General features: G+C 38.3%; 1 protein-coding gene across 2 annotated transcripts in view; it reads left to right on the top strand.

Moving 5' to 3' along the window:
* Positions 1 to 500: 500 nt before the first annotated feature.
* The window catches only part of LOC139476180 (uncharacterized), a 39,671-nt gene continuing 14,255 nt past the window's right edge, over positions 501 to 25,916 (top strand). The window contains exons 1-2 of one of the 2 annotated variants that reach the window (XM_071259387.1): positions 501 to 589; positions 761 to 896. The gene's annotated coding sequence lies outside the window, so the exon portion shown is untranslated. Of the gene's footprint in view, positions 590 to 709; positions 897 to 25,916 lie in introns of those variants that run through there. The other variant, XM_071259388.1, reaches the window with a different exon arrangement.

The raw sequence follows: 25,916 nt of genomic DNA, 5'->3' as shown, positions 1-25,916 counted from the left end.
AACACGTAAATCCACTTGACATTGTATACATAGCATTGCGCCTCTGCACAGAATGCACTCTGCGCCATTCATGAGAAGCCATATAGAAACGTCAATTTGTTCGATACGTGCATAGCATTGAACGCAAAGGGCCTAACGGTGATTTCCATTGCCTGACACACAAGCATTGGATAGCAGATAGGCTAAAGGCTGGTACTAGTTTGCTTCGCTGCATTTACTGCGTACTACGAGTCGATCCGGATAGCCACACACTCCATCTGACCCATTAACACACATTCCTTGAAGCCAGCAGTGTATAACATTTGCCGGGCATACCTCTACCCTGCATTGTTTTCTGCCTCGGTGTTTGTTCTGTCCCTGCAGGGGTGTAATAGACTGTCACTCGCCTCATCATTTACGCCCAATTGCCCCTATCTCATTAACGCTGCATTGTTGTGCACCTGACCTGACGCCCCTCTTAGGTGAAGTGGACTGGTCCCATGTGTACATTTGACTTGCACTGCTAACTTGCATGTGGCCTAAGCTATCATCTGGTCTGTGAACACAGCGCTACAGAATGACTGCCTACAAGTGGTATAGGGCCACAGGGGTAAGTGAAAAGGGAATGTGGTATATTAACGTATGTATGCGGGAATGTAGGAGATATGTGAGGTAGGACCCGCTGCCAACCAGGTCGATATGGCTGCCCTCTATACTGCTTGCGATTCGTCTTGCTAGAAAGCTGGCCAGCCCTCAAGACCGTCTTCATCTTGTTTTACAGTGCATACAATGGAAAAGTGGGCATCTGAGAACCTAGCGGACACAGTGGTACAAGTCGACGAGGATATTAGGGCGTCTGTGGGGTCGTGTCGGTCCCCCCACCCTTGCCCCCCACACAAGCCAATGCACCATATCAGGTAAGACGTTATCTGTTGTGGCAGTGTCGCATTTGTGACACGGCCTGTCGTGTACCTTCGTCCATGTTGCCCTGCTCAAGGACATCGCGACCAGGGTTTGCTGTCACACGCTTATTGATTATCATCCGTGCACCACAAGCAGCAGGCAACGAATAAACATTGGTACCTCAACATTTTAATGTCACAATTTTTGTCCCGAAAAATCTGATCAGTTTATTCCTCTAGAATACCTGGCCGAGTTTAATGAAGAAAATACTTTCAGTGTTTATGGTAGTGTGGTTTGTTTTGGGTATTTGTAATGTCATTGATGTGATGTTGTTCTTTCTATTTAAAATGAAATTGTTCAAAATCTGTTCTGTCCTGAAAATACATCATCACATAAAAAGTTCTTGGCAAAGTATATCCATAAAGCATCTTTTCAACCCTAAATATCACCAGACTTGGTAGTATATTGTGGTTGTAGCTATATGTCAGGTGTTCTGTTCATGAAGAATATAGTAAACATCTCATTATTATTTCCAATCTACGAACAATTATTATCTTTATTTTAAGAGAAGATATGACTCAGAAATGAATCTGATTAAGCTGTCTTGTCCATTCCTCTATGTGTGAATTTTTGAACGGTTTACTCATATTAAATAGAGATGTGTGATGTTATTGATATACCGGTATACCACGATGTGAAATACCAATGAATATGCACCACAACATTTTGGAAAATACCGTATACTGTCTTGTTCATAATCATGTATATCATCTTTATGGAAGATTTTACACTAGTGACAAATCAAATGGAAATTAGCAACTTTTTCTTGTGGCGCAAAAGTGAAACTAGTTGTGACAGCTTCCTGTATATAATGCTTTGTGACCATAGCGGAATCCCACTTAATACGAAGTTGTCAAATACATGCGGGGAAAGTGTTTTTATTCAGGTTGATAACAAATTACACATGAAAGAACATATGCAATATATTGTGGTACATATTGCAATAAAGGAAACATTATTGCAATAAATTGCAATACAATCTTCAGGCCAATACCCTTCACTAGTATTAAACATGTCATACAGATTTAAGTTGTTGCTCTCCCTGCAGCTTCTTATACAAAGTCCCAATATGAGCAGGAAAGTACACTCCCAGCATTCACACAACAACAGTGTCCAAACCTGTTACGTTAGCTCCAGGAGGTTATTGTCTTCTACCTTTTACCACATGGGATTGTTCCACTATTAAAGTCATATGGGAATTATTCCTATTAATGAAAGGGAAAATGGATACTCTGTTTAAAGGCATAACATCTGATTTCCAAGTTTCCTGTTTTCTGTTAAGTGTCAACTCAACCAATCCTGAAACTTGTCCCTGCAACGTTATTTGGTGTGAAAGAAAAGGGCAATCCCCAAATGGCTGTTGGCTAAAAACAGATCATTAGAAAGATTGCAATATCTCCGTATCAGAAAGGTGGCAGTCCACATTAAAAGCCAGCAACAAGTCTAGATTCATTGCATGACCGTATGCAAATTCTACTGAGTACAACCTGTTGACGTCTTCAGTGATTAGGCAAATATTATGCAACTTTAGCCAGTTTTATGGGAATCGTCTTGAGAAGGATGATGGATATCATTTGACAAGTGGTGCATTACTCCCTGCATTTATATTCATATAATTATAAATTATAATTTGCAATAATGAAATAATTAAGTTATGTATCCAAAGCTAGGTCATGCTGTTAGATATGATGGAACGTAGTAGTATGACAGTAGTATGTTTGGGACTGGTGCTTGGGTGTGGCTGTCAAGTAAACTGAAATGCAGTGACAGTTGATCGTGGCCTATATCCGAGCTGCATTCACTGCAGCAATGTTAAGATGTATGTCAGTAACCTGAGCAGGGTTTATGAAAGAGTAAATATGCAAGGTTGGTGTTCACAGGCTATACCTAGTGACACATATCAGCTGAAACGCACCAGTGCCTGATAACAAGTTCATGACTGTGCACATCCTGTCTGATGAATGGTGTGCAGGTGAGTTGGACTTAATACAGCTTTTAACAGCATTTCAGTAGTTTAGTGTTTGATGGGGGGAAAAATGGCTGTGGCACAGTGGTTCAAGGACTTTATTTTGGGGAAACCCACAAGTATGGGCATGGTTCAGACAGGATCAAGGATCATAATCGGGGCAAATTTGGGCGGATCCTGACCTGGCTAGGTGCCAACTCTGAACAGATGATAATGGGTTGAGAAATTCTTAACATTTTAACTTCAAGGTGATCAGTACAGTTCAAATATTAATAAACATCATGTGATGATGAAGCATGCCTCTCACATGAAGCTGCTGACACTTTGTGGTATACTTTCCAAAACGGTGTAAAACCATCACACATGATGATCATCTCCAGGGGCCTACAGTTGCCTATAGACACAATAGGCATGTGCCTACACTTACAATTCAGAAGAGAAATAAAATATCTTTTTATTTTAAAAAAACCCAATGTTTATGGCTGGATTCCAGTGTACTAGTGAAAATGATCTCTGCTATATATGCACATGGTCACAGTCACATATTGTCATATGATGAAATTGTTGTGATCTGAGTTTCGAATGAAGACTGTCAGAACGTGACTTTCCCATGCAGGAACCTCTTCTCTGTCTCTCTCCTCTATCTTCTATATCTTCCATCTAGCCAAATAATTGGACACCACCCATTTATTATAATAATACATAAAAGTTGTTCCTAATTTTAGGATTTCTGTTTTTGAACATCTGATTTATCAGAAATAAAACAGATGCAATTATTGAACATTATCACATGATATGTAAACTAATTGCCATCTACAATACATATATAATGAAAAATGAATTTTACAGCCTGTTGGTTTTATTGTACTTAGGGCTAGCTACGCAACTGTAAGGGTACATATAATTACAGTTACAGGGACATCAGCATTTGTTTTCTATTTAAAAAGAGAGATATGGGTAGAGTTTGGATTAGTATTTTGTAAATAATAATTCCCTCTTTTAAGACTTGAGTCCCTGGTTGGGTTCGGGGCACAACAGGTAGAGCTCTACCTATTGTTATCAGGTATGACATAGAGCATGGCCTTCAGGTAGAGCTCTACATCTGATTATCAGGTATGACATAGAGCATGGCCTTCAGGTAGAGCTCTACATCTGATTATCAGGTATGACATAGAGCATGGCCTTCAGGTAAAGCTCTACATCTGATTATCAGGTATGACATAGAGCATGGCCTTCAGGTAGAGCTCTACATCTGATTATCAGGTGTGACATAGAGCATGGCCTTCAGGTAGAGCTCTACATCTGATTATCAGGTGTGACAGAGCATGGCCTTCAGGTAGAGCTCTACATCTGATTATCAGGTGTGACATAGAGCATGGCCTTCAGGTAGAGCTCTACATCTGATTATCAGGTGTGACATAGAGCATGGCCTTCAGGTAGAGCTCTACATCTGATTATCAGGTATGACAGAGAGCATGGCCTTCAGGTAGAGCTCTACATCTGATTATCAGGTGTGACATAGAGCATGGCCTTCAGGTAGAGCTCTACATCTGATTATCAGGTGTGACATAGAGCATGGCCTTCAGGTAGAGCTCTACATCTGATTATCAGGTATGACATAGGGCATGGCCTTCAGGTAGAGCTGTACAACTGATTATCAGGCATGACATAGAGAGCATGGCCTGCAAGTACAACTCTGTATCTGATTCTCAGGTATATCAGAGCATGGCCTTCAGGTAGAGCTCTACAACTGGTTCTCATGTATGACAGAGCATGGCCCTGAGGTAGAGTTGTACCTGTGGTTATTGACCAATTGGTAGCTTGTTACATGGCAGTCTGATGTGATTATGTTTTGTATTGAACATGGCCAACATTATGATCAAGCAGCTGTGACACATGGGGTTGATTTGGTGTCCTTTGAACGATCCATTGTCATTCAAACACACACTCGCTGAATGGTTATTTGTCGTTCAAACACAATGTAAACCTATTTTCTATACACTCCAACCATGGTATAGTCACAGATTAGATTATGAACATGGTGTATTACAAGTATTAGAGGGCAGTTTTCTTATTTGTATTTTGTTTTTTAAATTGTTTTAAGAACACACAATTTGTTTCCTATGACTATAGGTATGGCGATGGTCATGTCATTGCAGTTCTCATATATACCTGGGGGATTTAAAAAAGGCCTTTTTGTGTATGAATGGCACTTGCCTAGGTGAGGCGACTATGCTTGTCATAAGAGGCGACTAACGGGATTGTGTGGTCAGGCTCGCTGACTTGATTGATGCATGTCATTGTATCCCAATTATGTGGATCGATGTTCATGATGTTAATCACTGGATTGTCTGGTCCAGATTCGATTGTTTACAGACTGCCGTCATGCAGCTGGAATATTGCTGGGTGCTGCGTTAAACAACAAACTTGCCTAGGTGACCAACTTGGATGATCAGCTCTCAATTGTAACCCTTGGCTGGTGGTGTTGACGTACCCCATTGCTGACAATACAGCTTTAGGTTTGTGTGGTCAAGGCTTGATCTCTCTACCATGGATGTGATGATTAAGAATCAATATGAAGAAACAATAAATTTCAATGCTGAACTAACAGTTGAAAACTGACCTATAAATGTTTTGGCAAGTGATGGGATTGACACTGATAGTGGATTTTAACTTGTTATGTGATAACATGGGAAGTGTAATATTGCTGACCATCTACCTAGACTCACTGCTAAAGTTGGAGTAATCCTATTCTTTTGCTTGATTCTCAGGAAATAAACTGTATATTGGAATTGAATGATATTTAGAAGTGATACACATGAGGAAGAGAATTTATGGATGTCAACTTATTATGATAAACACACCGTTTCCGAGTATATACTTCTTCACCTGTTGACATGTTCCTCATAATAAGAAGTTGACATCCACAAATTGTCTTCCTTATATATGAGAGGCAACTAGCAGTTGGTCCTGAATTTGTGACTCCACAGGCAGGTTGGCGAGAAACCTCAAGGGCAGTGTGGTTAGCCTGGTGGTAAAGTGTTTCACCAATGTGTTTACTTCACTGCACATTAATCCTGCACCATGACTCTGGAATTTATATTTTTCAATTATTTACTAAACATGCTAAAATTGAAGGCAAATCAAACGAAACCAAGTCTCGTTTCCTTGATCTACAGAGTATGAAAACAGCAAAGGAGAAAAGGAGAAAAAGTTCTTTTGAAAAATGAAATTACTATTATTTTTTCAGAAATGTTTTCCTAGACTAAGTGTTTGTCTTATTAAAGATCAAAAGAAGCTCCTTTCCTGACCAAAAGAGTAATAGAAAGACATAATTGATTTGGAATATAGTGTTTATCATGTTTATAAGAAATGGGACATCTGTAAGACAAGCTGCTGCTAATTTTTTAATCCTACATACATCAATGTGATATGCTGAAACATAACAAGCTAAATGTTTATATATGGTTTGATTAACCCTGCTAGGTTCCTTCCAACACAAAGCCATTCATTTTATAGACTATTCTCGAGTTTGAAAAGGTCAACAACGTTCATCTATTTGGATATGCACTCACGTTAATAAATAATCGATTGGTGTATTTTTTTCACCAGGAGATGAATCTTTTTTATTTATTAAGTGTTTCATTCATTTAGTAAGTATTTCTCACATTTAAGATTTTCACTACTAAAAAATTCAAAGATGCTTCTTAACTGCTAAAGAAAAGATCAGTGAGATCTGTGGTCCTCTCGACTTAGTTGCTGTTTGAAATACTTTCACATGACACTAACTGATAAAGACCTGAGCCAAATTTCTGAAAGTAATTCCAATTAATCTTTCCAATTTCAATATCTGCCAATTAGTTTCTAATAATAGAACTGGCATTTCCTTGAAACTTTCAAATGCAGATTTTGCTCCATTCCTGAAGAAAACAGGATGGCCTTTGTAGGCAGCTGCTGTCGGAGAAACTAGGGCAGCTTGGCCTCATTAGATCCCAAGACTATGTTCCATTCACCTGAAGGGCTTGGGGGATAATGTATGCTCTGCCTACTTCTTCAGGTAATGAGGGATTGTAGGTACCCTTTGAAAAAAACAGTTTTTTTGTCTGACTAGAATTTCAGTCCAAGGGGAAACGAAGGGGGTGGTTTTGATGAGTGTTTTTACAGGACTACTTATGACAGAAGTAGGTCGTGGTTGTCGGCATTTGGTCCATCTTGACACATGGTCTTTTAGGTGTCACTGGAGGACCATCATCAATAACTGTAGCCTTTAGGAGAATAGTGTCCACTGTCTCCTGGATAATGGAAGGAAAACAGACTGATTAATTACAGTTCATTGTGTAAAAATATCATCGATTGGGGAGATGTTTGCAAGAAATGATGATATCAATCAGGATGAGGCTATAATACAATGTCAGGGGATCACTGACAGGTTCGGGGGTGGAGAAATTATTATAGGAAGTGGATTTGACATTGTGTTCTCTGCTACATATTGGATTATGTTTTACTTTCTTTCAGTACATTAGATAATGTGATTGTAATCCATCTGTGTGACTTGTAAGTAAAACATTTGTGTTTATGTTGGGTATGGTGCATTAAAAGCATGATAGGATATACATGTATACTACTCCCACGAAAGAACCACCATTTTTACATTGTAGTATAGTTAATCTGTCATGCAATGACAAGTTAACTAAGGTAATATGAAAGAATCAGGTGGTAAACATTTTTGTTACATTTGGATGTTAGACATTGTAAGATGCCCATGTTCTTTAAGAAAACGCACCAGAACATGATCCCTTGCATAATGGACAATGTTGATGAGACCAATTTGAAGACTATCTAATATGTCTGATCTACCGATTATTCAGCTATTTAATAACATGATTAAACAGTATGGATCTATCCTGAATGAAGGTTGTAACTTGAGGTTAGTATTGCAGTGCATAGTTAAATCTATTTGTTATATAATTGCATCTTTAAACATATTAAAATTGAAATCCATTTCGACTTTGAAAAGAGAAATGTTAGATAATGTTTGTGTTGGGTAAGGGTCAATACTTTTTGTTACTGTTGCTGCGAATAGCTGGAAAGAAGCAGACGAGGCATTAAACAATATTCATTCATTGTTTGTTACTGGTGCATCTTTGTTTAAACATTTCACTTTTGGATGGAAATGAGAACATGTGTCTTGTTTTGAATGTAACATCAAAAGACATTGCCATGTAGCTCTGTATTTTGAAAGAATTATTGACTTGTTGAAAAGTGAATGAAAATTGGCATGACCCTCTTTTCACTTACTGGTTTCATTTTTGACTTCCAGTGAATGATGCATATTCATGAGTCATATAGAAGACTCAGCAAGACAGTATGAAACCTGTAGGAAGGTGAACAGTATTTTACTATAGATGGCAGAAGTAGTAGAGATAATGTACATCAACTTGGTCTGCCCACCTGCCCGTGGCTGGTAACTTTTCTGTCGGGTTTCAAGGAAGTTGTCCTCCACCTGCCCCTGCAGATAATTATAAGACTACTGTCGTATTTAGTTTTATCATAACTCCTTTTAGATGCTCAAGTAATTGTTTGCATTATTTTAACTGAATCATGGCATGATTTTCTCTTATTTTTGAGCTTGTTTTTGAATATATAAAAATGTTGAAGATGGGCAGGTAACTTTGAAGATGGGCAGGTAACTTTGAAGGTGGGCAGGTAACTTTGAAGATGGGCAGGTAACTTTGAAGGTGGGCAGGTAACTTTGAAGATGGGCAGTTAACTTTGAAGGTGGGCAGGTAACTTTGAAGGTGGGCAGTTAACTTTGAAGGTGGGCAGGTAACTTTGAAGATGGGCAGGTAACTTTGAAGGTGGGCAGGTAACTTTGAAGATGGGCAGTTAACTTTGAAGGTGGGCAGGTAACTTTGAAGGTGGGCAGTTAACTTTGAAGGTGGGCAGGTAACTTTGAAGGTGGGCAGGCAACACTTATGACTCTTGGGTTTTAATATTATTTCAAACACTATACATCAATACTGGTATACTTGCACTATTTGTTGTAAGGGAGTGAATGTATGTGGTGAATTATTATTCCAGCATGACATTGAAGGATGATCTAATTTTATTAGTTCATTTTACTGTGATTGAAGTTGTTGGTTTATGAGGGATAACCACTTCTGACTTTTTGGCCACTTCATGTCGTGTAGGAATAGTTTGCATGGGATGACCCTGGCTTAATGTAACCAAACATGTTTCCTGATCTGCTAGGACTATGGATAGATTTTTATCCCCCTGGCATTCAATTTCCGGGGCAGAATTCGAAAACCATTCATTGTATTTGATCGTAACTTGGCAAATCCGTCAGTCTCATACTGAAGTTGTGCCTTTTGCTATTTAGGAATTTTAAATTTTTTATTTTTTAAGGTTTCCAAGGCAACTAGTCGGACTTAGGTTCCATAGGGTAGAGTTCGTTTCCGGAGCATAACTCAAAACCTATTCAAAACTTTCTAACAAAACTTTGCATGTCTATCAGACTATAATCGGCAACACTAACAACATTTTAGACGGATATATAGAATTAAAGCTGTTATTAATTCAAAAATATGTTCAAATAATTGCAAGGGGCTATTGAATCAATCCCTCTCATATAACAAAAAAACCCAATCCCATGTCCACTGTTTGGTGATCAAAAACTGAACTTGCGTTGTTCTGCTATCTTGCAGAATGTTGATCAAAATTATATGTCCCAAAATGCCAGTAGCACTCTTGCTGTCCAGGCTGGAATGTCTGGTTGATTTCAAATTGGTAACAGTAGTGTTGTTTTCAACATCTACTTTTGCAACTGAAGTTTGAACTTGGTGCACAGACTGATCTTTCAGATTGTTAATGATGACCCCACGCAAACCTAAATCCTGGATTAATCAATATTGTGCTATTTCCCTGTTGTTTTGTACTACAAGTACATATGACGTAAACAATGAAGACCCAAAGCCAAATCGTTCAGTTATCATGTCTCTCAAGGAGACCCCTACCTAACAATGAGCTGTACTATTGTCATTCCAAGTAATGGTGGTCAACATTATTCCGACTGCATCTTTGCAGTTGGTAGGTGTGCAAGAAAGAGTCTGTTTTAAGAAACACATTTTAGTTTTGGTAGAATCTAGATAAGCCTGTTCTTTTTAAAAATTGAGGTGGTTCATCTTGATTTAACACTGCTAAAAATGTTACTTTTAAAACCTCACTCTAGCATGTTCGGTTCAAAATGACATGACTAATTGTCATGTAAGACCAACTGTGATGAACCTCCTCAACATTTAAAACAGAACAGGTTTAATCTCCTAAACGGGATGCAAATGTGTAATGAAAGCTCATTCATCAGTGTGAGTCAAAGTACAGTACATTCATATTTTTGTCAAGGCCATAACTGACAGGTTTTTACATTTACATTTAAGCCTTGATATTTAAACATGTACTAAATACAGTGACTTGTCAGGCCTGTTGGAGACAGGGCAAAAACAGTTGTTTTCCGAAATACCAAGAGAACTTTCATGAAATGCTTCAGTTACTCTCCCATCATTCCTTACCAAGAGTCAAAAGATATTTTAATCCCTGCAGAGGGGTGTGGATTAATGAATGAAATTTCTAACACAGAAGATTGTAAGCACTTCAAAACAAGACATTTCTTCAGTAAATAACTGAGAACAGTAAGTTCTTTTAACTATTATTGAAGGTAGTGTATGTTTTACCGGAATAAAATGTTAAACATAACAGTCCTGAGAATTGAATTTCCTCAGCATGCTCAACGTTGTTTGTTTTTTTAGCTTCACATATTTTGACTCTAGTCCTAGAAAGAACCTTGACAAAGGTGATCTTGAAAATCCATAAAACTTTGACATTGATGCACCAGAATTTCTCTGGTCTTAGTTTGTCCTGTCTATTGGGTTAATCATGTAGGTCTTGTCATTTGTTTATTCTGCTAATCCATTTAATGATGTATTTGATAGGTTGATGCCAAGTTGGAATTATCACTACTGCAATAGTATTTAACTAAGGATATGTTACTGGCACTGAGGTGGCACATCTATAGCGCACAGGATGCATCAGGTTAAATGGTGGTCAAGATTGTGGTTAACTTCTTTTATTAGCTTCCAAATGTTTGGTTAGAGGTGTTTATTCACCTTGTGCCAGAAGATGAGACATTGACTGACAAAGTGTTTGTTGTTGACATGACTCTTGATACTTCTACCATGCATATTAAATGTCAAAGAAGTATAAAAAAACAACCATACTGCTATATATTTATATGTCAGTATTTTAATGACTGTTAATGACATCTAATCAATAATATACAGTTGTTTCATCCAATTTTGATATTACCTTCCAGGGGGCTCGGGTGGCCCAGTCGTCTAAGGCGCCGCAATTCGCTGTGCAGAGTTGCGTCCCTTGGGCACGCCAGAAACCTATGATTGTGGGTTCGAATCCCGGTTCGCCCCGATTATGTTTCTAGGTTTGTCAGCACCATACCCGTGTTCCTGGGTTTTACCGACGTGGTAAACGTCTGAGACCTGCATCACTTTGGGCTTTCCTCCCACATTAAGCTGACATGCCGTGATATGACTTGAATACTGTTAAAAGTGGCGTTAAACACAACTCACTCACTCACTATTACCTTCCATCATGTCTTTTGCTTAGAATTTTGAAATTTTTGATTTTTGCAAAATGTTTTATTAAGCATAGCTTAATAGTATGTTTTGCGTTTTTTACCTTAACATGGATTACATATTTAAGGAAATGACTAATATCAATGGATATCACATGCAATCAAACTTTTTTTCTGTGCAAGCATGATTTTTGAAGAGTAGGATACAAAATATTTGAATGAAATGTTTTAAAGTTTTTTAACTTGTGTAAGTTGCCCATGTTTACAGGGGCTATTTTTTTTGTAATGTGATTGCTGAGTCAATAGTATCAACTTCCAGGGTAAATACCACATGTGTACATGTTTGGTTGTGGGCTTCTATCTTTTCAAGGGCTCTGCATGTGTCTCCCCATTTAGATAGCTGCAAGTCCATATTGCCGGTGCCATTTAAAAATACCCTGTGTCAATAACCTCCATTTGAGGGGACCACAAACAACATTGTTTACATGTGGTGTTTATAAACCGATTGTTGTTTTGTTTCAAATCTTGTAAAAAATTGGACTGTAAAGTGCTGTGGTTTGTGTGAATGATGTCAAATGATTGTTGTGTATACTGACCACTGGCTTTTTGAAGCCTGGATGTGAGCGTAGGGATTCCAAGACAGAATAGGTCCCCCGTCTCACCATGTTAATCGTAAGACTGGCAAAGTGTATGTACATGATGGGTTGCTTGTGTAACATGGTTGGCTGTCCTGGCTCATTGTGTGTCATCAACTGCTGCAGTTTTGAAAGTACCTGATGCTCATTTGGTTGCCATACTGGGTTTATTTACATGATATTTTCTTCACTCACTCACTCACTCACTCACTCACTCACTCACTCACTCACTCATTCAGGGGCAGTCGGGTAGCCTAGTGGTTAAAGCATTCGCTCGTCACGCCGAAGACCCGCGTTCGATTCCCGACGTGGGTACAATGTGTGAAGCCCGTTTCTGGTGTCTTCCGCAGTGATTTGCTGGAATATTGCTAAAAGCAGCGTAAAACCATACATACTCACTCACTCACTCACTCACTCACTCACTCACTCACTCACTCACTCACTCACTCACTCTGAGGCTGAGGCTGAGGCACGTTGTCATATTGAAAATGTCTCTGTATTTATAATTCCTGTCTGGTATGGCTGAAATATATGAAAAAAACGGGTTTAAGACCATGAAGACTTACTTCAGTACATTTTGTGAACAGATAACCTGTTTAACAGTTGTCATGTTTATTACCTTTTTAGACCGTGTTGTTGATAACTATACAGATGATGCTTTTGAAAAGGATGTTTGTAATGATGATGATGCAACGTATATCCGATTGCTATTAATGTTTCAATGAGGTATTCTTGTTGATACCACCCACTGTTTAACGACAGCTGCTTGATAACATCTGTCAAAGGTAAAGGACACCTATTGCTAAAAAATGAGATGAGTATGTACTGTTTTTTCTTGGGTATAGTTCGCACTTTTTTCCAAAAAACACAGCTATGTAGAAGGGGGTGCGCAAAATGCACGCATTATGAGTTTGGAAGTTTTTTTTTCCCCCCATGGAAAGACATTCCCGTGAGCACGAAACACCGGAAATACCATGTCAACAAATCCATACTGAAGTATGCAAATTAATCATGTAATTACACTGTCTGGCTATAAAAAGTGTTCTTTGTATATCTGGACTTATGTTTGTAACTCATTTCATTAATTTTATTCAAAATTCCTTTTAATATTGTTTTTATTAATTTCTGTGAAATAGTGTGTGAAGCGATCGGAAGATCATACAACTCACCATTATTAACAGCAACCACTGTCAGATTACCGCTATTGACGCCTTGAAACAAAATTTAGTTGTCAGAGAATGGATACATATATCATAAATGCCATACTTTGACTCGTTAAAAGTCATATTTTTGTTTGTTTGATGATTCTATGTCAACATGTAATTCTTGCGATCATGTGCACGTGAGCCTTGACGGTGACTGGTCAGACTGGTTCCATGTAAAAAATAATACCCGAGAATAGTGATCAGCTGCTTCGCTTAGGCTTATTATTATTTTAAAAATGTTTAGTAAAAGCTGCATCTGAATTAACAGGATATTGTAATATATTATTCAGATACAATTTTGCCGATCCTTGCATAAAAATCCTGTAAAGTTATATCATTGGGTGTGTCTTGACCGAATCAAGGGTCGATTCCAAGAAAACGTGTGTACAGCTGATTTCTGTTTCCGGCTTAGTTTACGAGAAAATACAGAAGGTAATCTTAATCCCTGGATATAAAACAATGCCAAGCAGAACAATGAATACTATTTAAACGGTAAATCAACGTGTCTGGTGATTTTTTATCTCAAATTCACCCGTTCGTTTGCCGGACTTCGCTGAAGGGGTATGGTGTAATATTTTTCTGCGCTTTGTATTCGAATATATTTTTTTTCCAAAATAGGAACCTGCTAGAGGGGGGTGCGCATTATACATGGGTGTGCACTATACTCAAGAAAATACGGTACTTCCTTATAGTTTAAGCATCTTGAATTGGAATAGGACAGATTTGGTAAACCAGATTGAAAGGCCAAACTTAATCTTAGTCTCTGTATATGGGCCATAATGTGTGTCTTCAATACAAGTGTTGATGTCATGACAGTGCAACACGTCGGTGGAACTTGATGGTTATGATTTGTTTCTTTGTTTGTGTGTTGTTTAACGCCACACTCAGCAATATTCCAGCTATATGACGGTGGTCTGTAAATAATCGAGTCTGGACCAGACAATCCAGTGATTGACATCATACGCATCGATCCTAGCAATTGTTATACGATGACATACATCAACCAATTCAGCGAGTCTGACCACCCGATCCCGTTAGTCGCCTCTTACGACAAGCATAGTCGCCTTTTACAGCAAGCATGGCTTCATACTCTACCACAGATTTTCATGAGAACTGGCTTGTTTCTGTATAGTACGTCATCCTCATCATGCAGGATGTGCTTTTGTAACATACAATTCTGCTGTGTAAGTGTTTTGCACATGCTTGCAAATAATAAATATGTATGTGGTAAGGCAAATTAGTCCATCCATGATTAACATCATAGCCCAGCTTGTTTACGTTTGAGAAAATCTGTATTTGAATATGTTTGTCTGTTCAGGTTGAGTCATCCATATCTTTTTATACCAAGAAATATCTGGCAACAACAAACAATCCCTGATCGGAAACAAAAGTGTTGGGCCTTTTTCTGGACCAGGCCAAACAGATGTCTGGCGTCAGCTTCCAATATTAGAGGCTGAAAAAAAAACTACTTTGATTGGGGCTGTGCTGCAGTTTGATGTAGTATACATGTATTGTATCACCAGCTTAACCAACGGGACAGAGAACGTGTATTGAGTGCTGGTATATTGTGTCCATAACTATTCTACTGGGACTGTCATGTTGCCATGGTTCCACCATCTTCAAATATATGTTTGAAGTGAACTAGGTGTGTTAAAGAAGACATGTAGGTTGCACAATGTTCCTTCTTGAAGAGATGTAGGTTTCACATTATTCCTTCTTGAAGAGATGTGGGTTTCACATTGTTTTTTCTTGAAGAGATGTAGGTTTCACCTTATTTCTTCTTGAAGAGATGTAGGTTTCACAATGTTCCTTCTTGAAGAGATGTAGGTTTCACAATGTTTCTTCTTGAAGAGATGTAGGTTTCACAATGTTCCTTCTTGAAGAGATGTAGGTTTCACAATGTTTCTTCTTGAGATGTAGGTTTCACATTGTTCCTTCTTGAAGAAATGTAGGTTTCACAATGTTCCTTCTTGAAGATATGTAGGTTTCACAATGATCCGTCTTGAAGAGATGTAGGTTTCACAATGTTCCTTGAAGCATGGTTTTGTCATGTTCTTTCTTGAAGAACCATTTTAAGTTTCACAATGTTGCATCTTGGTTAGAACTGTTTGCATCTAGAAAAGCAACATCGGAACTTGACTAAATGCTGCTAAGCCTAGGTTATCATAAGGATAACATTCCTAAATTCTGTTCCTGTTTAAGAGGGTATTCTGATATTGTTAGGAGGAGTGCTATTCCTGAACATATACAGACATATCCATCATTGTAATGAAGATGGTTCAAGTGCTGTATGTTTGTGTCCTATACCCATAGCTTGATATGGATTCTGTTCCAATAACATGTGTCTGTGGTCAGGTTAGAGGATAGTGGCAAGATAAGTTCATAAACAATAGGGTGTTCCATCTTCAATCAAAGACACAGGCTAACTTATAGATGTCCTTCAGGCCAAATTTGTTGCAAGATGGACTAATTGTTGTAATCACTGGGTGTGGCTAATAGATGTATATTTAACAAAACTTGTGGTAAGATTGGACTTTTTGTATGAAACAAGACCTGGCTAACAAATGCGTAATTAAATATGTAGCCTAGATGGTGGTGATTATTGAGCACAGATGATATTTGCAACGAGCTGGACAGGCCATTACACTGAGGCTGCGATGTTGAAGTGCACTGCGCTGGTAAGAAGGTGCAGCGAGCCTCTTCCAAGATATTGACGTACATCACCGAGTCAAGTCAATAATTTGCCCCGTATGATGTGCCCTGCTTATCATGCTAGCTCAGGAATGTGTTGCTTGTGCTGGAGGCAACTCTCCAAGCCAGGGTTCCGACCTCCCTAAACTACCTGCTTGGCAGGCCTAAAGCTGTGCACCAAAGTGTGTCACAGTAGACCTAGATCGGACAGGTATCAGCCCTTGACTGCCCACTGAGCTGGTCATGCCTCCCCCTATCTCTCTACACATACTGTGTGTTCCCGATCTCTCCTGCCTGACGCTCTAATGGCTGGCTATTTTGGTCGGCCAGGCCAGGTCGCTGGGCTGGCATGTATCTAGTAATCGCCACCTGCTCTCTCACAGCACCGAGTGCTTGGGTAGCCACTCCTTGCTGGTAGGTACAAGCAGAACTTATCAATACCCACCCTGTGGACACTGGTCACACACCAGTTGTCCTCTATAGCTTTCTTGTCAATGAAACAAATAGTTCAGGTTGGTTGGTTGTTTCGCTTAGTGGAAAGAAAAGGGATGAGATAGATGATATGAGTTTTGCTTTTAAAAATGTATGTATACATGTCGATGCAGTTGAGAAAAATGTTTAATTTACATGATTGCCAAAGGTATGTTCGGAGACAATGGTTCAGAAGTAAGGAATAATGCTGTTGCAAGTTACTGTTGATGTGGTGTGTTTTGCAGACTCTAACTTACAGATTCATAGTATTGAAAGGTCAGTGCAATAGTCTTATGGATTATTAATTGTGAAAATATGAATATGAATAATGTCCTAATTAGCAATGATGTGCTGGATGACAAGGTGCAGAAAAAAGTTGATGTCAGACATGAGACGTGATTTTTCTCAGTTGTCATCATAGAAAAAAAACTTGCTTTCTTTGTAGTGAAAAGCATTATTTTTAGTGATTATATGGTTGAGGGAACGTGGAAGATGATCGCTTTATAATCTTATCCAAGGAACATCTGAGCACTTTTGATCCTGTCCTGTAGGCGATGTACTTTCAGGTGTATGCCAACAGACATTTTGTGTTGCAATGTTACAATAGATTGATAGTAGTGGAGTATGGACCTCAAGGGCTCCGACAAGCTTGTAACAATTTTTGTTAATATTTCAGTCTGTGTCTTACAACTTGTAGAAACATCGATGTACATAAACACATGTTTATCATGTAGTGTTTCTGAGATGCTCTTAGATGTTTTTCTTTACAGTTTAAATAACATAACCAGACTGTCATTCTGTTTGAGAAAGTCTTTATTTGAATTAAATTTTTTTTGGACATACCTATGTTACACTTATCCATATTTAACAGAACCTGAGAAATAACTAGCAACAACAAACATCCCCTTCTTTTAAAAGAAAACGAGAGGGTTGGAGAATTTTTTCATTTTCTTGACCAGGTCAAACAGATGTTCCAAAACCAGGTTCCAGTCTTAGACTCTGATAACAGACTTTTGATAGGGATGCCTATATCGTGTATATTTCTGTTACCTGCTGTGTTTTAGTGAAACCTCACTGAATCAACTTCCATGGACAATAAATGTCAAGTTTGAGACAAGCAATTACCAATATTAGATGAGAAAAGTGAAAATGAATTGTGAAAACTGCATCATCTTGAATGATATATGAAGTTACAAAATTTGAGGTTATGATTTTCACTGAGTGTAGCCCATAGTGTATGGCATGGTGAGAGTGGTATATTGGCACTGGTTTGGTGTAATGCTACAGATGTATGAATGTTTGTATGAGAGGGAGATGAGGCATTGGAGTTGGAAGAGTAAGACAGACATATTTCTGCTGAAACATGGATGGTAGGAATGCTAATTTGATGATGCTTGGTTCTCTGGCAGCCTTCATCAATGTAATCAATGGGGGATCATGGATCGATTAGGGTCATCCTGGACATAATCTGTCAAGTCGGGTCACCAAGACCGGGATACAAAAATATCCAATTTTGACCATGCACGTCTGTGATAGTTTGGCAAGTCTAGATTGCATCAGTGTGCACAAAACATTGAAACTATTTGTGACAGTTTCCTGCATATGATGTGTCTACTTCACATGCTTTGTGACCATAGCAACATTAACAACTTTGAAGTTGTCGAAATAATGCAGGGGTGGTGGGGTGGGGGTGGCTTGGTTGTTCAGGTCCATAATAAATTACATGTGAAAGAACGCCCGCAATATGTTGTGGTATGTATGACAATACATTAATGATTATTGAAGTGAATTGCAATACAAAATTCATCACCCATCACTAGCTGTTGCAGTGCTTGCAATATTGACTCTCACTTTTGAAATGATGATAAATGTTTCTATAGTATTTTATACAAAATCAGAATAAAACTATTTACTTTTTTTTTTTACAAGACAAAGTTTTAGCCTTGCACACATCAAGTGGGCATTTACTATTTACCCTCAAATGGTAACCAGTAATTGCTCATTGGACTGGTACAGCTTTGCAGCCAATTGTAATTGAATAATTTATTATACATTTGAACCCAATGGCTGCTCTCCTTCAGAGAGGCGCCTCATTGTATATGTACTGCCATATAGATGGAGCTTTCATTGCTGTTTGCACAGTGCTTATCTGGTCTTGTTCATATTTAACACTGAGCGTAGGTAGATGACATTGAGATTGCCATATTCTCATCATGAATAAGATATTATGTGTTTTTGGCCTTTTGCAGTTTCTATCACTTTGGAAATTTTGATTGGAAAGAAATGAATGGGGAAACATAATGACTGTGAGAAATTGTCTCTTTTTGCTGATTATAAACAAATATATTTCTTTTAGTTGCTTTTAGCATTGTCAATATGTTCTGCTCAATGTAGTTTTATCGGTTGTAAGTAAATGCTATTAGTCAAATGAGAAAAGTTTGTAGGTGTATGTTTTATCATGCATTTGTTATAATCAATTACCATATTTATTAATTTAAATGTTATTCTAAAAAAATAATATTTTGTTTCCCACATCATGGTGGATTCACAAGTTGACTCATTCTCTATGGCCACATAACAGTGAGCTGGTGATAGTTTATTTATTGCTTTTCCAAACATAGCAAACGAAACATATTAAGAGAAATTATGATTTTGATTTCATGTACTTACAGACTTTGTACTCCATTATTCAGCAGGTGAAATATTACAATAGTGCCCAATAGTCTGAATAATGTGTGTTGATCTGTTGATAGTAAGGCTATTTGTTTCCAAATATTAAAAAAATATACTACTGAAGTATAGGGGTTTCAGTATTTATCATTTTTGATTGTTTGATTTCAAAAGGAAACTAAAAATTCACCTTTATATTGAATATTTGATTTTAAAAGATTAAAACATATATGTTTGCCTTATATTTTGATATTTCCATGTTATTGGATTATACCGGTATATTTTTTCTTTTTTAAATCAGGCATATTTTCATCTTTATGGAAAAGTTTACATAAGTGTATCAAATTGAAATTTTGAAATTCAGTAATAAGCAATCGATTCCTGTGGAACTAATCACGACCACCTATGTGATAATCAGGATAATAGTTACATTCAATGAAAGTACGAAGTTGCCCATTGTGTGCAGGGAAAGTCTTATGTATGGGCCCATTGGGGCTATTTCTATTCAGGTTCATAGCAAATTACAGATGAAAGAATACATGCAATATATTGTTATACGTGTCGCAATACATGAATAATTATTGCAATAAATTACTATATGAATGTCAGGCCAATACCCATCACTTCGTAACTATATATGCACTGTCATCATGTTTATGCCATAGAATTTACTGCACTGAGCATTACGTTCAGTGTTCACATGTCTATTCTGCATGTTCTGTTCAGTGGAAACTGAAACTGAAGCCAAATAATATTCATGTTTAGGTTTCATTCTTGATCAGACTCTTGATCTTGGATGAAAGATGAAATAACAATATTAGACATTAATTGTTGATGAATAATTTCAATAGATGTGATCAAAAGAAAGAGAAGATTTTTCCATCTCAAGGTCAAATCCTTCAACTGCCTACATAACGCCATGCATATTCAATATTCATCAGTGGATTCCACCAAATACTCTGTCTCACATCATTTTCATGTCTCCAAGACAAAGAAAATTGCTATAATTCTTTCTTTATCGGCTATGCTGTGTCTCTGCTCTGATTTGTGAATGTTTCATGTCCAAGTTCTGAGGAAATAGCACACTGTGCATGCAGCACAACTGATGGCATAGGGGAAAGAGCAGTCATCAGTTTTTCATGAGCAGATGTGCCCCAAATGACTGTTTCTCTTCCAAATGTAAAAGAACAATGTATGACACTGTACAAGGCGGTCTTGGGTCTATTGTATTTGTGCTAGGTGGATTTTCTGGAAAGAAAAACAAAATTGATAAGTATTATATACTGATGGTAACAAATACAGGAACATAGCATTATTGAATAATGCTTTTCATTGTATTCTCGAATGGGCATTTCTTAGAAGTTGACAAAATGGATACAATTTATGAATAACAACTTCTTTAACATGTTCATTATGCTATTATGGCGATGTTTTGGTATTGTACTGTTGTCAAGCAGTCATGCTTCATTGCAGAAGGATCTATACCGAAACGTTGCTATAATAATATATAAAGAAGATGTTATCCATAAATTGTCTACTTTGTATTCTGTTAGATAACAACTATTTATATATTAGCTTGTAGTCCTGCACCATGACTGGAATTTATTTCTTATGTGAGATATCTACATCTTTGCGATTGATTGCATATTTATCTTATGAATATATATTATTTATTTTTACTGAAAGCTTAGGCAAGTCTAGATCAAACTAAACCTTGATTCCATATGAAAAAAGCATAGATGAAAGGTTCTTTGAAGAAAAAAATGACAAATATTTGAAAGAAATGTTTTCATTGACTAAGTGTTAGTCTAATTGGCATGATGTGATGTCAAGTGTTTTACTAAACACGCTTTAATTATCTGGACTCTCTTCTACTATAATTTGCCAAACATGTGCTTCCTGTTTAGGATGGAAGTTTTCTTTGGATCAGCTTAGTTTTTATTATGTGTATAGTTTATCTGTCAAATACATGACATCTTTAACACCAAGGTGTATTTTCAATGGTATTTTCTATCCAATATACCAGAATACTACTTATAGTTGACCACCCCTAATTAATGTGAAGACCAACCCTTGCTTGAGCCTAGCCCTATACAGTGGTCAGCGGAATCCATTAAGTATGTTTGACAAGAGAGTGCCTGGTGAGGTTGTGAAACATTGTGCACATGTACACCCTACTGTGCAGGGGCTATTGTGAGCAGTATTGTCTGTCATCGGACCCTATTGTCATGGCACAATACAATAGCAATGTTTATCGAACTCTCAAGTAGAGAGTGGGAAGGCATTGGCCTCCCTTGCTGCATCACTGACTCGGATGAAAAGGTCGGAGACCCAACATTGTGTTTGAACATAACATGGCAAGATTGGGTGTGGGGGGAGGGGGGTGACCAGGCACAGGGGGCAAGGAGGGGATCACAACACCAGCGTGACGTGGGTGATCTCATTCCTGCTCTGTGAAGCATGGCAGCACGTTGTCTATTGTGCAGCAGCGGTCAATGTGAAATACCTAGGGCAGCCTCATTAGTGCTATTCAAGCAGGGGTGTTGTTTATGCTGCAGGGCCCTTGGTGACAGGCACTGGTGGCTCTAGTGGCGGGACTGCATTCCTATCTCAGTCCACACCTCTCTCCCCACCTCCCTCACTATAACACCTCACCACTGGTGCAGGATGTGCATAGTCACTTGACACGCACTCCCTCACTATAGGGAGGATCAGAGAGAAATTCACATCCAACTGGGTAACTCTACCCTTGGTGTTCCTGATTTGAGGCCTATAGGTCCCTCCATGCAGAACATGCATAGTTGACTCTGTACTTGACCTTCTCAGCTGTCCATCACCACATCATGTAACCTTGTGTATCAGGGGCACCTGCTTTCTAGCACTTGAACACTTGAAGTAAGTTCATAAAAAATTCAACATTAATAAGCTTTAAGCTCTACAACTTTCCTTACCTAAAGAATGAACATGCTTAAACAAAAATACTTGTCATTACCCCTTTATAATGCTGTCCTAAAAACTAATGAAAACCACCATTTCCAAACTGCCCCATTATGACGTGTGTAGGGTGTTTTTTAGGTTGCATTGATGTGCATATGGGATTCTTTATGTAACATACTTTTAGACAGCTGTTTCCTTGCTTCAGTGCAGTGACAGTTGCAATCTGAAATATGTAGTTAGCTGGGTTCATTACAGTGTGCTGCGTGTGTGTGCATTGGGCCAGGAAGCATACAGTTTGCATTGTGTGTGGTAGATCAGCTTGGTGGACAGTGGTCACATGGCTCTCGCCCTGCATCAGGTTGCTGGAATGTCCTGCGCTAGTCAGGGTCAGTCCTTACTACGCAGCGTGCACAGGATGTGTTTGTCACAGCACATACCACAGCTAAACCTACTCGCTCCACTGTCACACCAATGAGGAAGACAGACTTGTAATTCATTGCATTTTTGGATGACTTTTTTCATTGATAGATTTTTTATTTTTTATTGATTATCTGTTTTGATTCTGTCGAAACTTGAAATGTTATCCGAAATGTAGTATAAAGTTAGATTATGATTGTTTTGTTTAGATTTAATAGTCAGTCTAGCGTCATGGAGTGAGCATTTATTCTGATTGGTTTGAGTTATATATCTCATGAATGAACAAAAACAGGTTTTTAATACGTTTTTGTCAATGTCAGTGTTTCATTCTGATAAGATGATTTCAAATCGCAAATCCTGAAAACTGAACACAGAATTTGCACCTAAGCTCAAACTAAGACCTCCCTGACATTGCTTGTGCCCCACAGACTGCTGCATAGCTAATAGGCTGACAATGCGATAGCGGAAGGTATTACGTGATTCCACACCAGCTACATGGAGTGACCACTCGGAGTAGCATGTGGTGTGGAGGTATGTGGTCTCTGGAGTGACCGGTCCGTGGTCCGTGTGGCTGTCGTGAGTTTGTCCGGCTGGCGGAGATCTTCCAGCCACTCACTTTGTCGGGATGAGCAGCAACTCTGTGGTCACACTGCAGCCTTGGTCAGCGAGGAATGTCTCTGCTAACATTCTGGCTGCTGTCCACTGCCAGTCCAAACACACACTGGAATGTAGGTGGTCACCATCAGCACATTGCTAGGCAAGTACAACCATACACATTTTCTCAGTAGTCCTGCAGCTTTGACTCGCTCGCTTGTCACACCGCTGAAGGAGATCAAAGTCTTCTTAAAGAAAGCCTTATTTTGTTTTTTACAAGACACTGCTATGAGATGATTGATTTGTGGAATTTGAATATTTTTGTCCGCACGTTTCTATAATCATTATTATGAAATAAACATAGCAACTTTCACATGCCTGATTTGGAAATATTTTCTCTTAGTTTTCAAGACATAGTTGCAATGATCGGAGTTAAAAGTGTCCGTATGACATGCTGTCAGGGTGTTTACACTGCTATCACTAAGCTGGTGCTGTATGTCGAGTATTTCAGTGAGCTGGCAAGTGATGTGTGTGACACAGGAGTATGGAGCACACTGTTAACATGCTGCTACAGTAGAGTAAGGACATACAGTATTGTGTAGCAATTTTCACCCTTTAGGCCTAAAACTTGTTACACATTTTTCATTTCAACTTGGAAACACTGGATCAAAGAGAGTTGTCTTTTCTTGGTTGTATAGATTCACTGGTATAGGTGCGACGTTCTCGCTGTCACTTTGTGGTTATCTGTTTTATACAAAAGTAGAGCAAAACTATTTTGTCAATACTACCAGGATTGATTATTTATTTAGGCAAGTTAATACCTCAAACATGATTGATTGTCAATCATTAATTGTATTTACATGTTACAGGTAAATCTAGTGAAGAATAATTCTTTTGGTGATTGAGCAGTTCATGATAATATCTAACATACATAGAAAATAACAAGTCACCATTTAATGTGTTATTTAATTGCCAATAACCAAATTTTTTATATATTGTTATAAACATGATAAACATTGTCATTTATTTGCTATGCAAAAATACTTGTATGTTAAACATTTGCAATTGAATTAAACATAACCTTGAACATGTTGAAAATGCATACCGGTAGTCCATTGAAAAGTCCCTTCTAGAGCTGGTACACTGTGTAAAGTCGCCATAACTCTGCGTTGTGAAATGCAAACACTGCTTCTATATATCATGTATGTAGATTATGGAGGGGTAAAAATAGTATTTCCAGAATAAATAATGAATGGGTGGGCTTCACTGACTGATTATAGATAATAAATTATCTGTACTGTTTAAATAGCAGCATAGATCATGTAGATGAAGGATTACTACCAGTTGAACATAAAAAAATCAACTGAAATCGATTATATGGCGATAAGCAGTGAATGATAGTTGTCTGGAAAATAGTGGACTAAATCTGTGACAGTTGGTTTACAGTCGTTGATTTTACTTGGTCACATTTCCCGGTTGTCAACGTTTAACAAGACAGATAGTATGTTAGCCCCACTATGGGGGCAGGAGCGGGTCTTGTTGCATTCTAGTGTCACCAGTCTCAAGGAGGGCAGAGGCCGTTGTGTGGGTGGTGGACACAGGCACTGCTATTGATTTGTAGAAACCGAGCCCCTGGTAGGATTTGTGGCAGAACTTGTGCCCTTGCTTATTATGAAAGGTGGAAAAGGGTATCTGGACACCAGTAGTGTGCTGTGGATAGATAGTACTTGAATGTTTGAATAAGCAAGGGGACTAACACTCATGGATTTTATTGTGAAAGTGTCCTCACATGTTTGCTTGTGATTTGAATATGCCCACTAACCTGAATTTTATTTCACCTTGAGTAACATGTTAAAGCTCTTGAAAAAATTCAGGGTAGCTTTGTGGTTGAAACGTTTGCGCATCACGCCGAAGACCTGGTTCAATTCGCTATGTGGGTACAATGTGTGAAGCCCAATTCTGGTGTCCCCTGCTATGATATTGCTGGAATATTGCTAAAAGTGTCATAGAACCATACTCACTCACTCACGAAAATTCAGGGAATTTGAGTAATGTCCCTTTGTAATTATGATAAGTGAAAAAATATCTAGTAGATTTGAACCATCCTATCCAGTTCTTTAATTTGAGGTTCATGTGAGACATAGAGATATAGTCCTGACTGCAGTCACTGTTGTTGTTAATGATGAAGTGGGTGCTAGTTACGGGGTAGGTCCCACGCTTCCTGAATACATGTCAGGACAAGGATGGGGAGTATTGCCGCTTCTTGACTGTTGTTTAACACCTGTGTAGTATTCTGGGTGCTTTATAATATAATGATTGTCTCCTTTCTCATAGTTGTGGATTCCGGGTTTGAATAGATCCGAAGCCACAGTTGCGGGTTGTAAGAGGCGACCAAAAAGGTCAGATTGTCATTTGGTTGATTGCGTGTCCTCGTACCCCCTTGGTGTGGATCGTTGCTCACAATATCAGTCATGGTCAGGCTTGCTGACTTAATTGATGCATTTCATTGTATCTCAATTGCGTAGATCGATGCTCATGATGTCAATCACTGGATTGTCTGGCCCAAACTCGATTTTATTGACAGCTCGCTGTCATTTAGCTGGATTATTGCTGAGAGCTGCATTAATCAACAACTAAACAAACTTTAATATGATTTGGTGTCTATTAGCAAATGGAAAACTTCAGTGAGTGTTATTTTCATCTAAATTATAACTATTTTATGTTGGTCTGTAATCAAATCTTGA

Source organism: Haliotis cracherodii, unplaced genomic scaffold (genome assembly GCF_022045235.1).
Source record: "Haliotis cracherodii isolate W230 unplaced genomic scaffold, xgHalCrac1.p SCAF_1, whole genome shotgun sequence".
Classification (NCBI taxonomy): domain Eukaryota; kingdom Metazoa; phylum Mollusca; class Gastropoda; order Lepetellida; family Haliotidae; genus Haliotis; species Haliotis cracherodii.
This window is presented reverse-complemented; position numbering and strand designations above follow the sequence as displayed.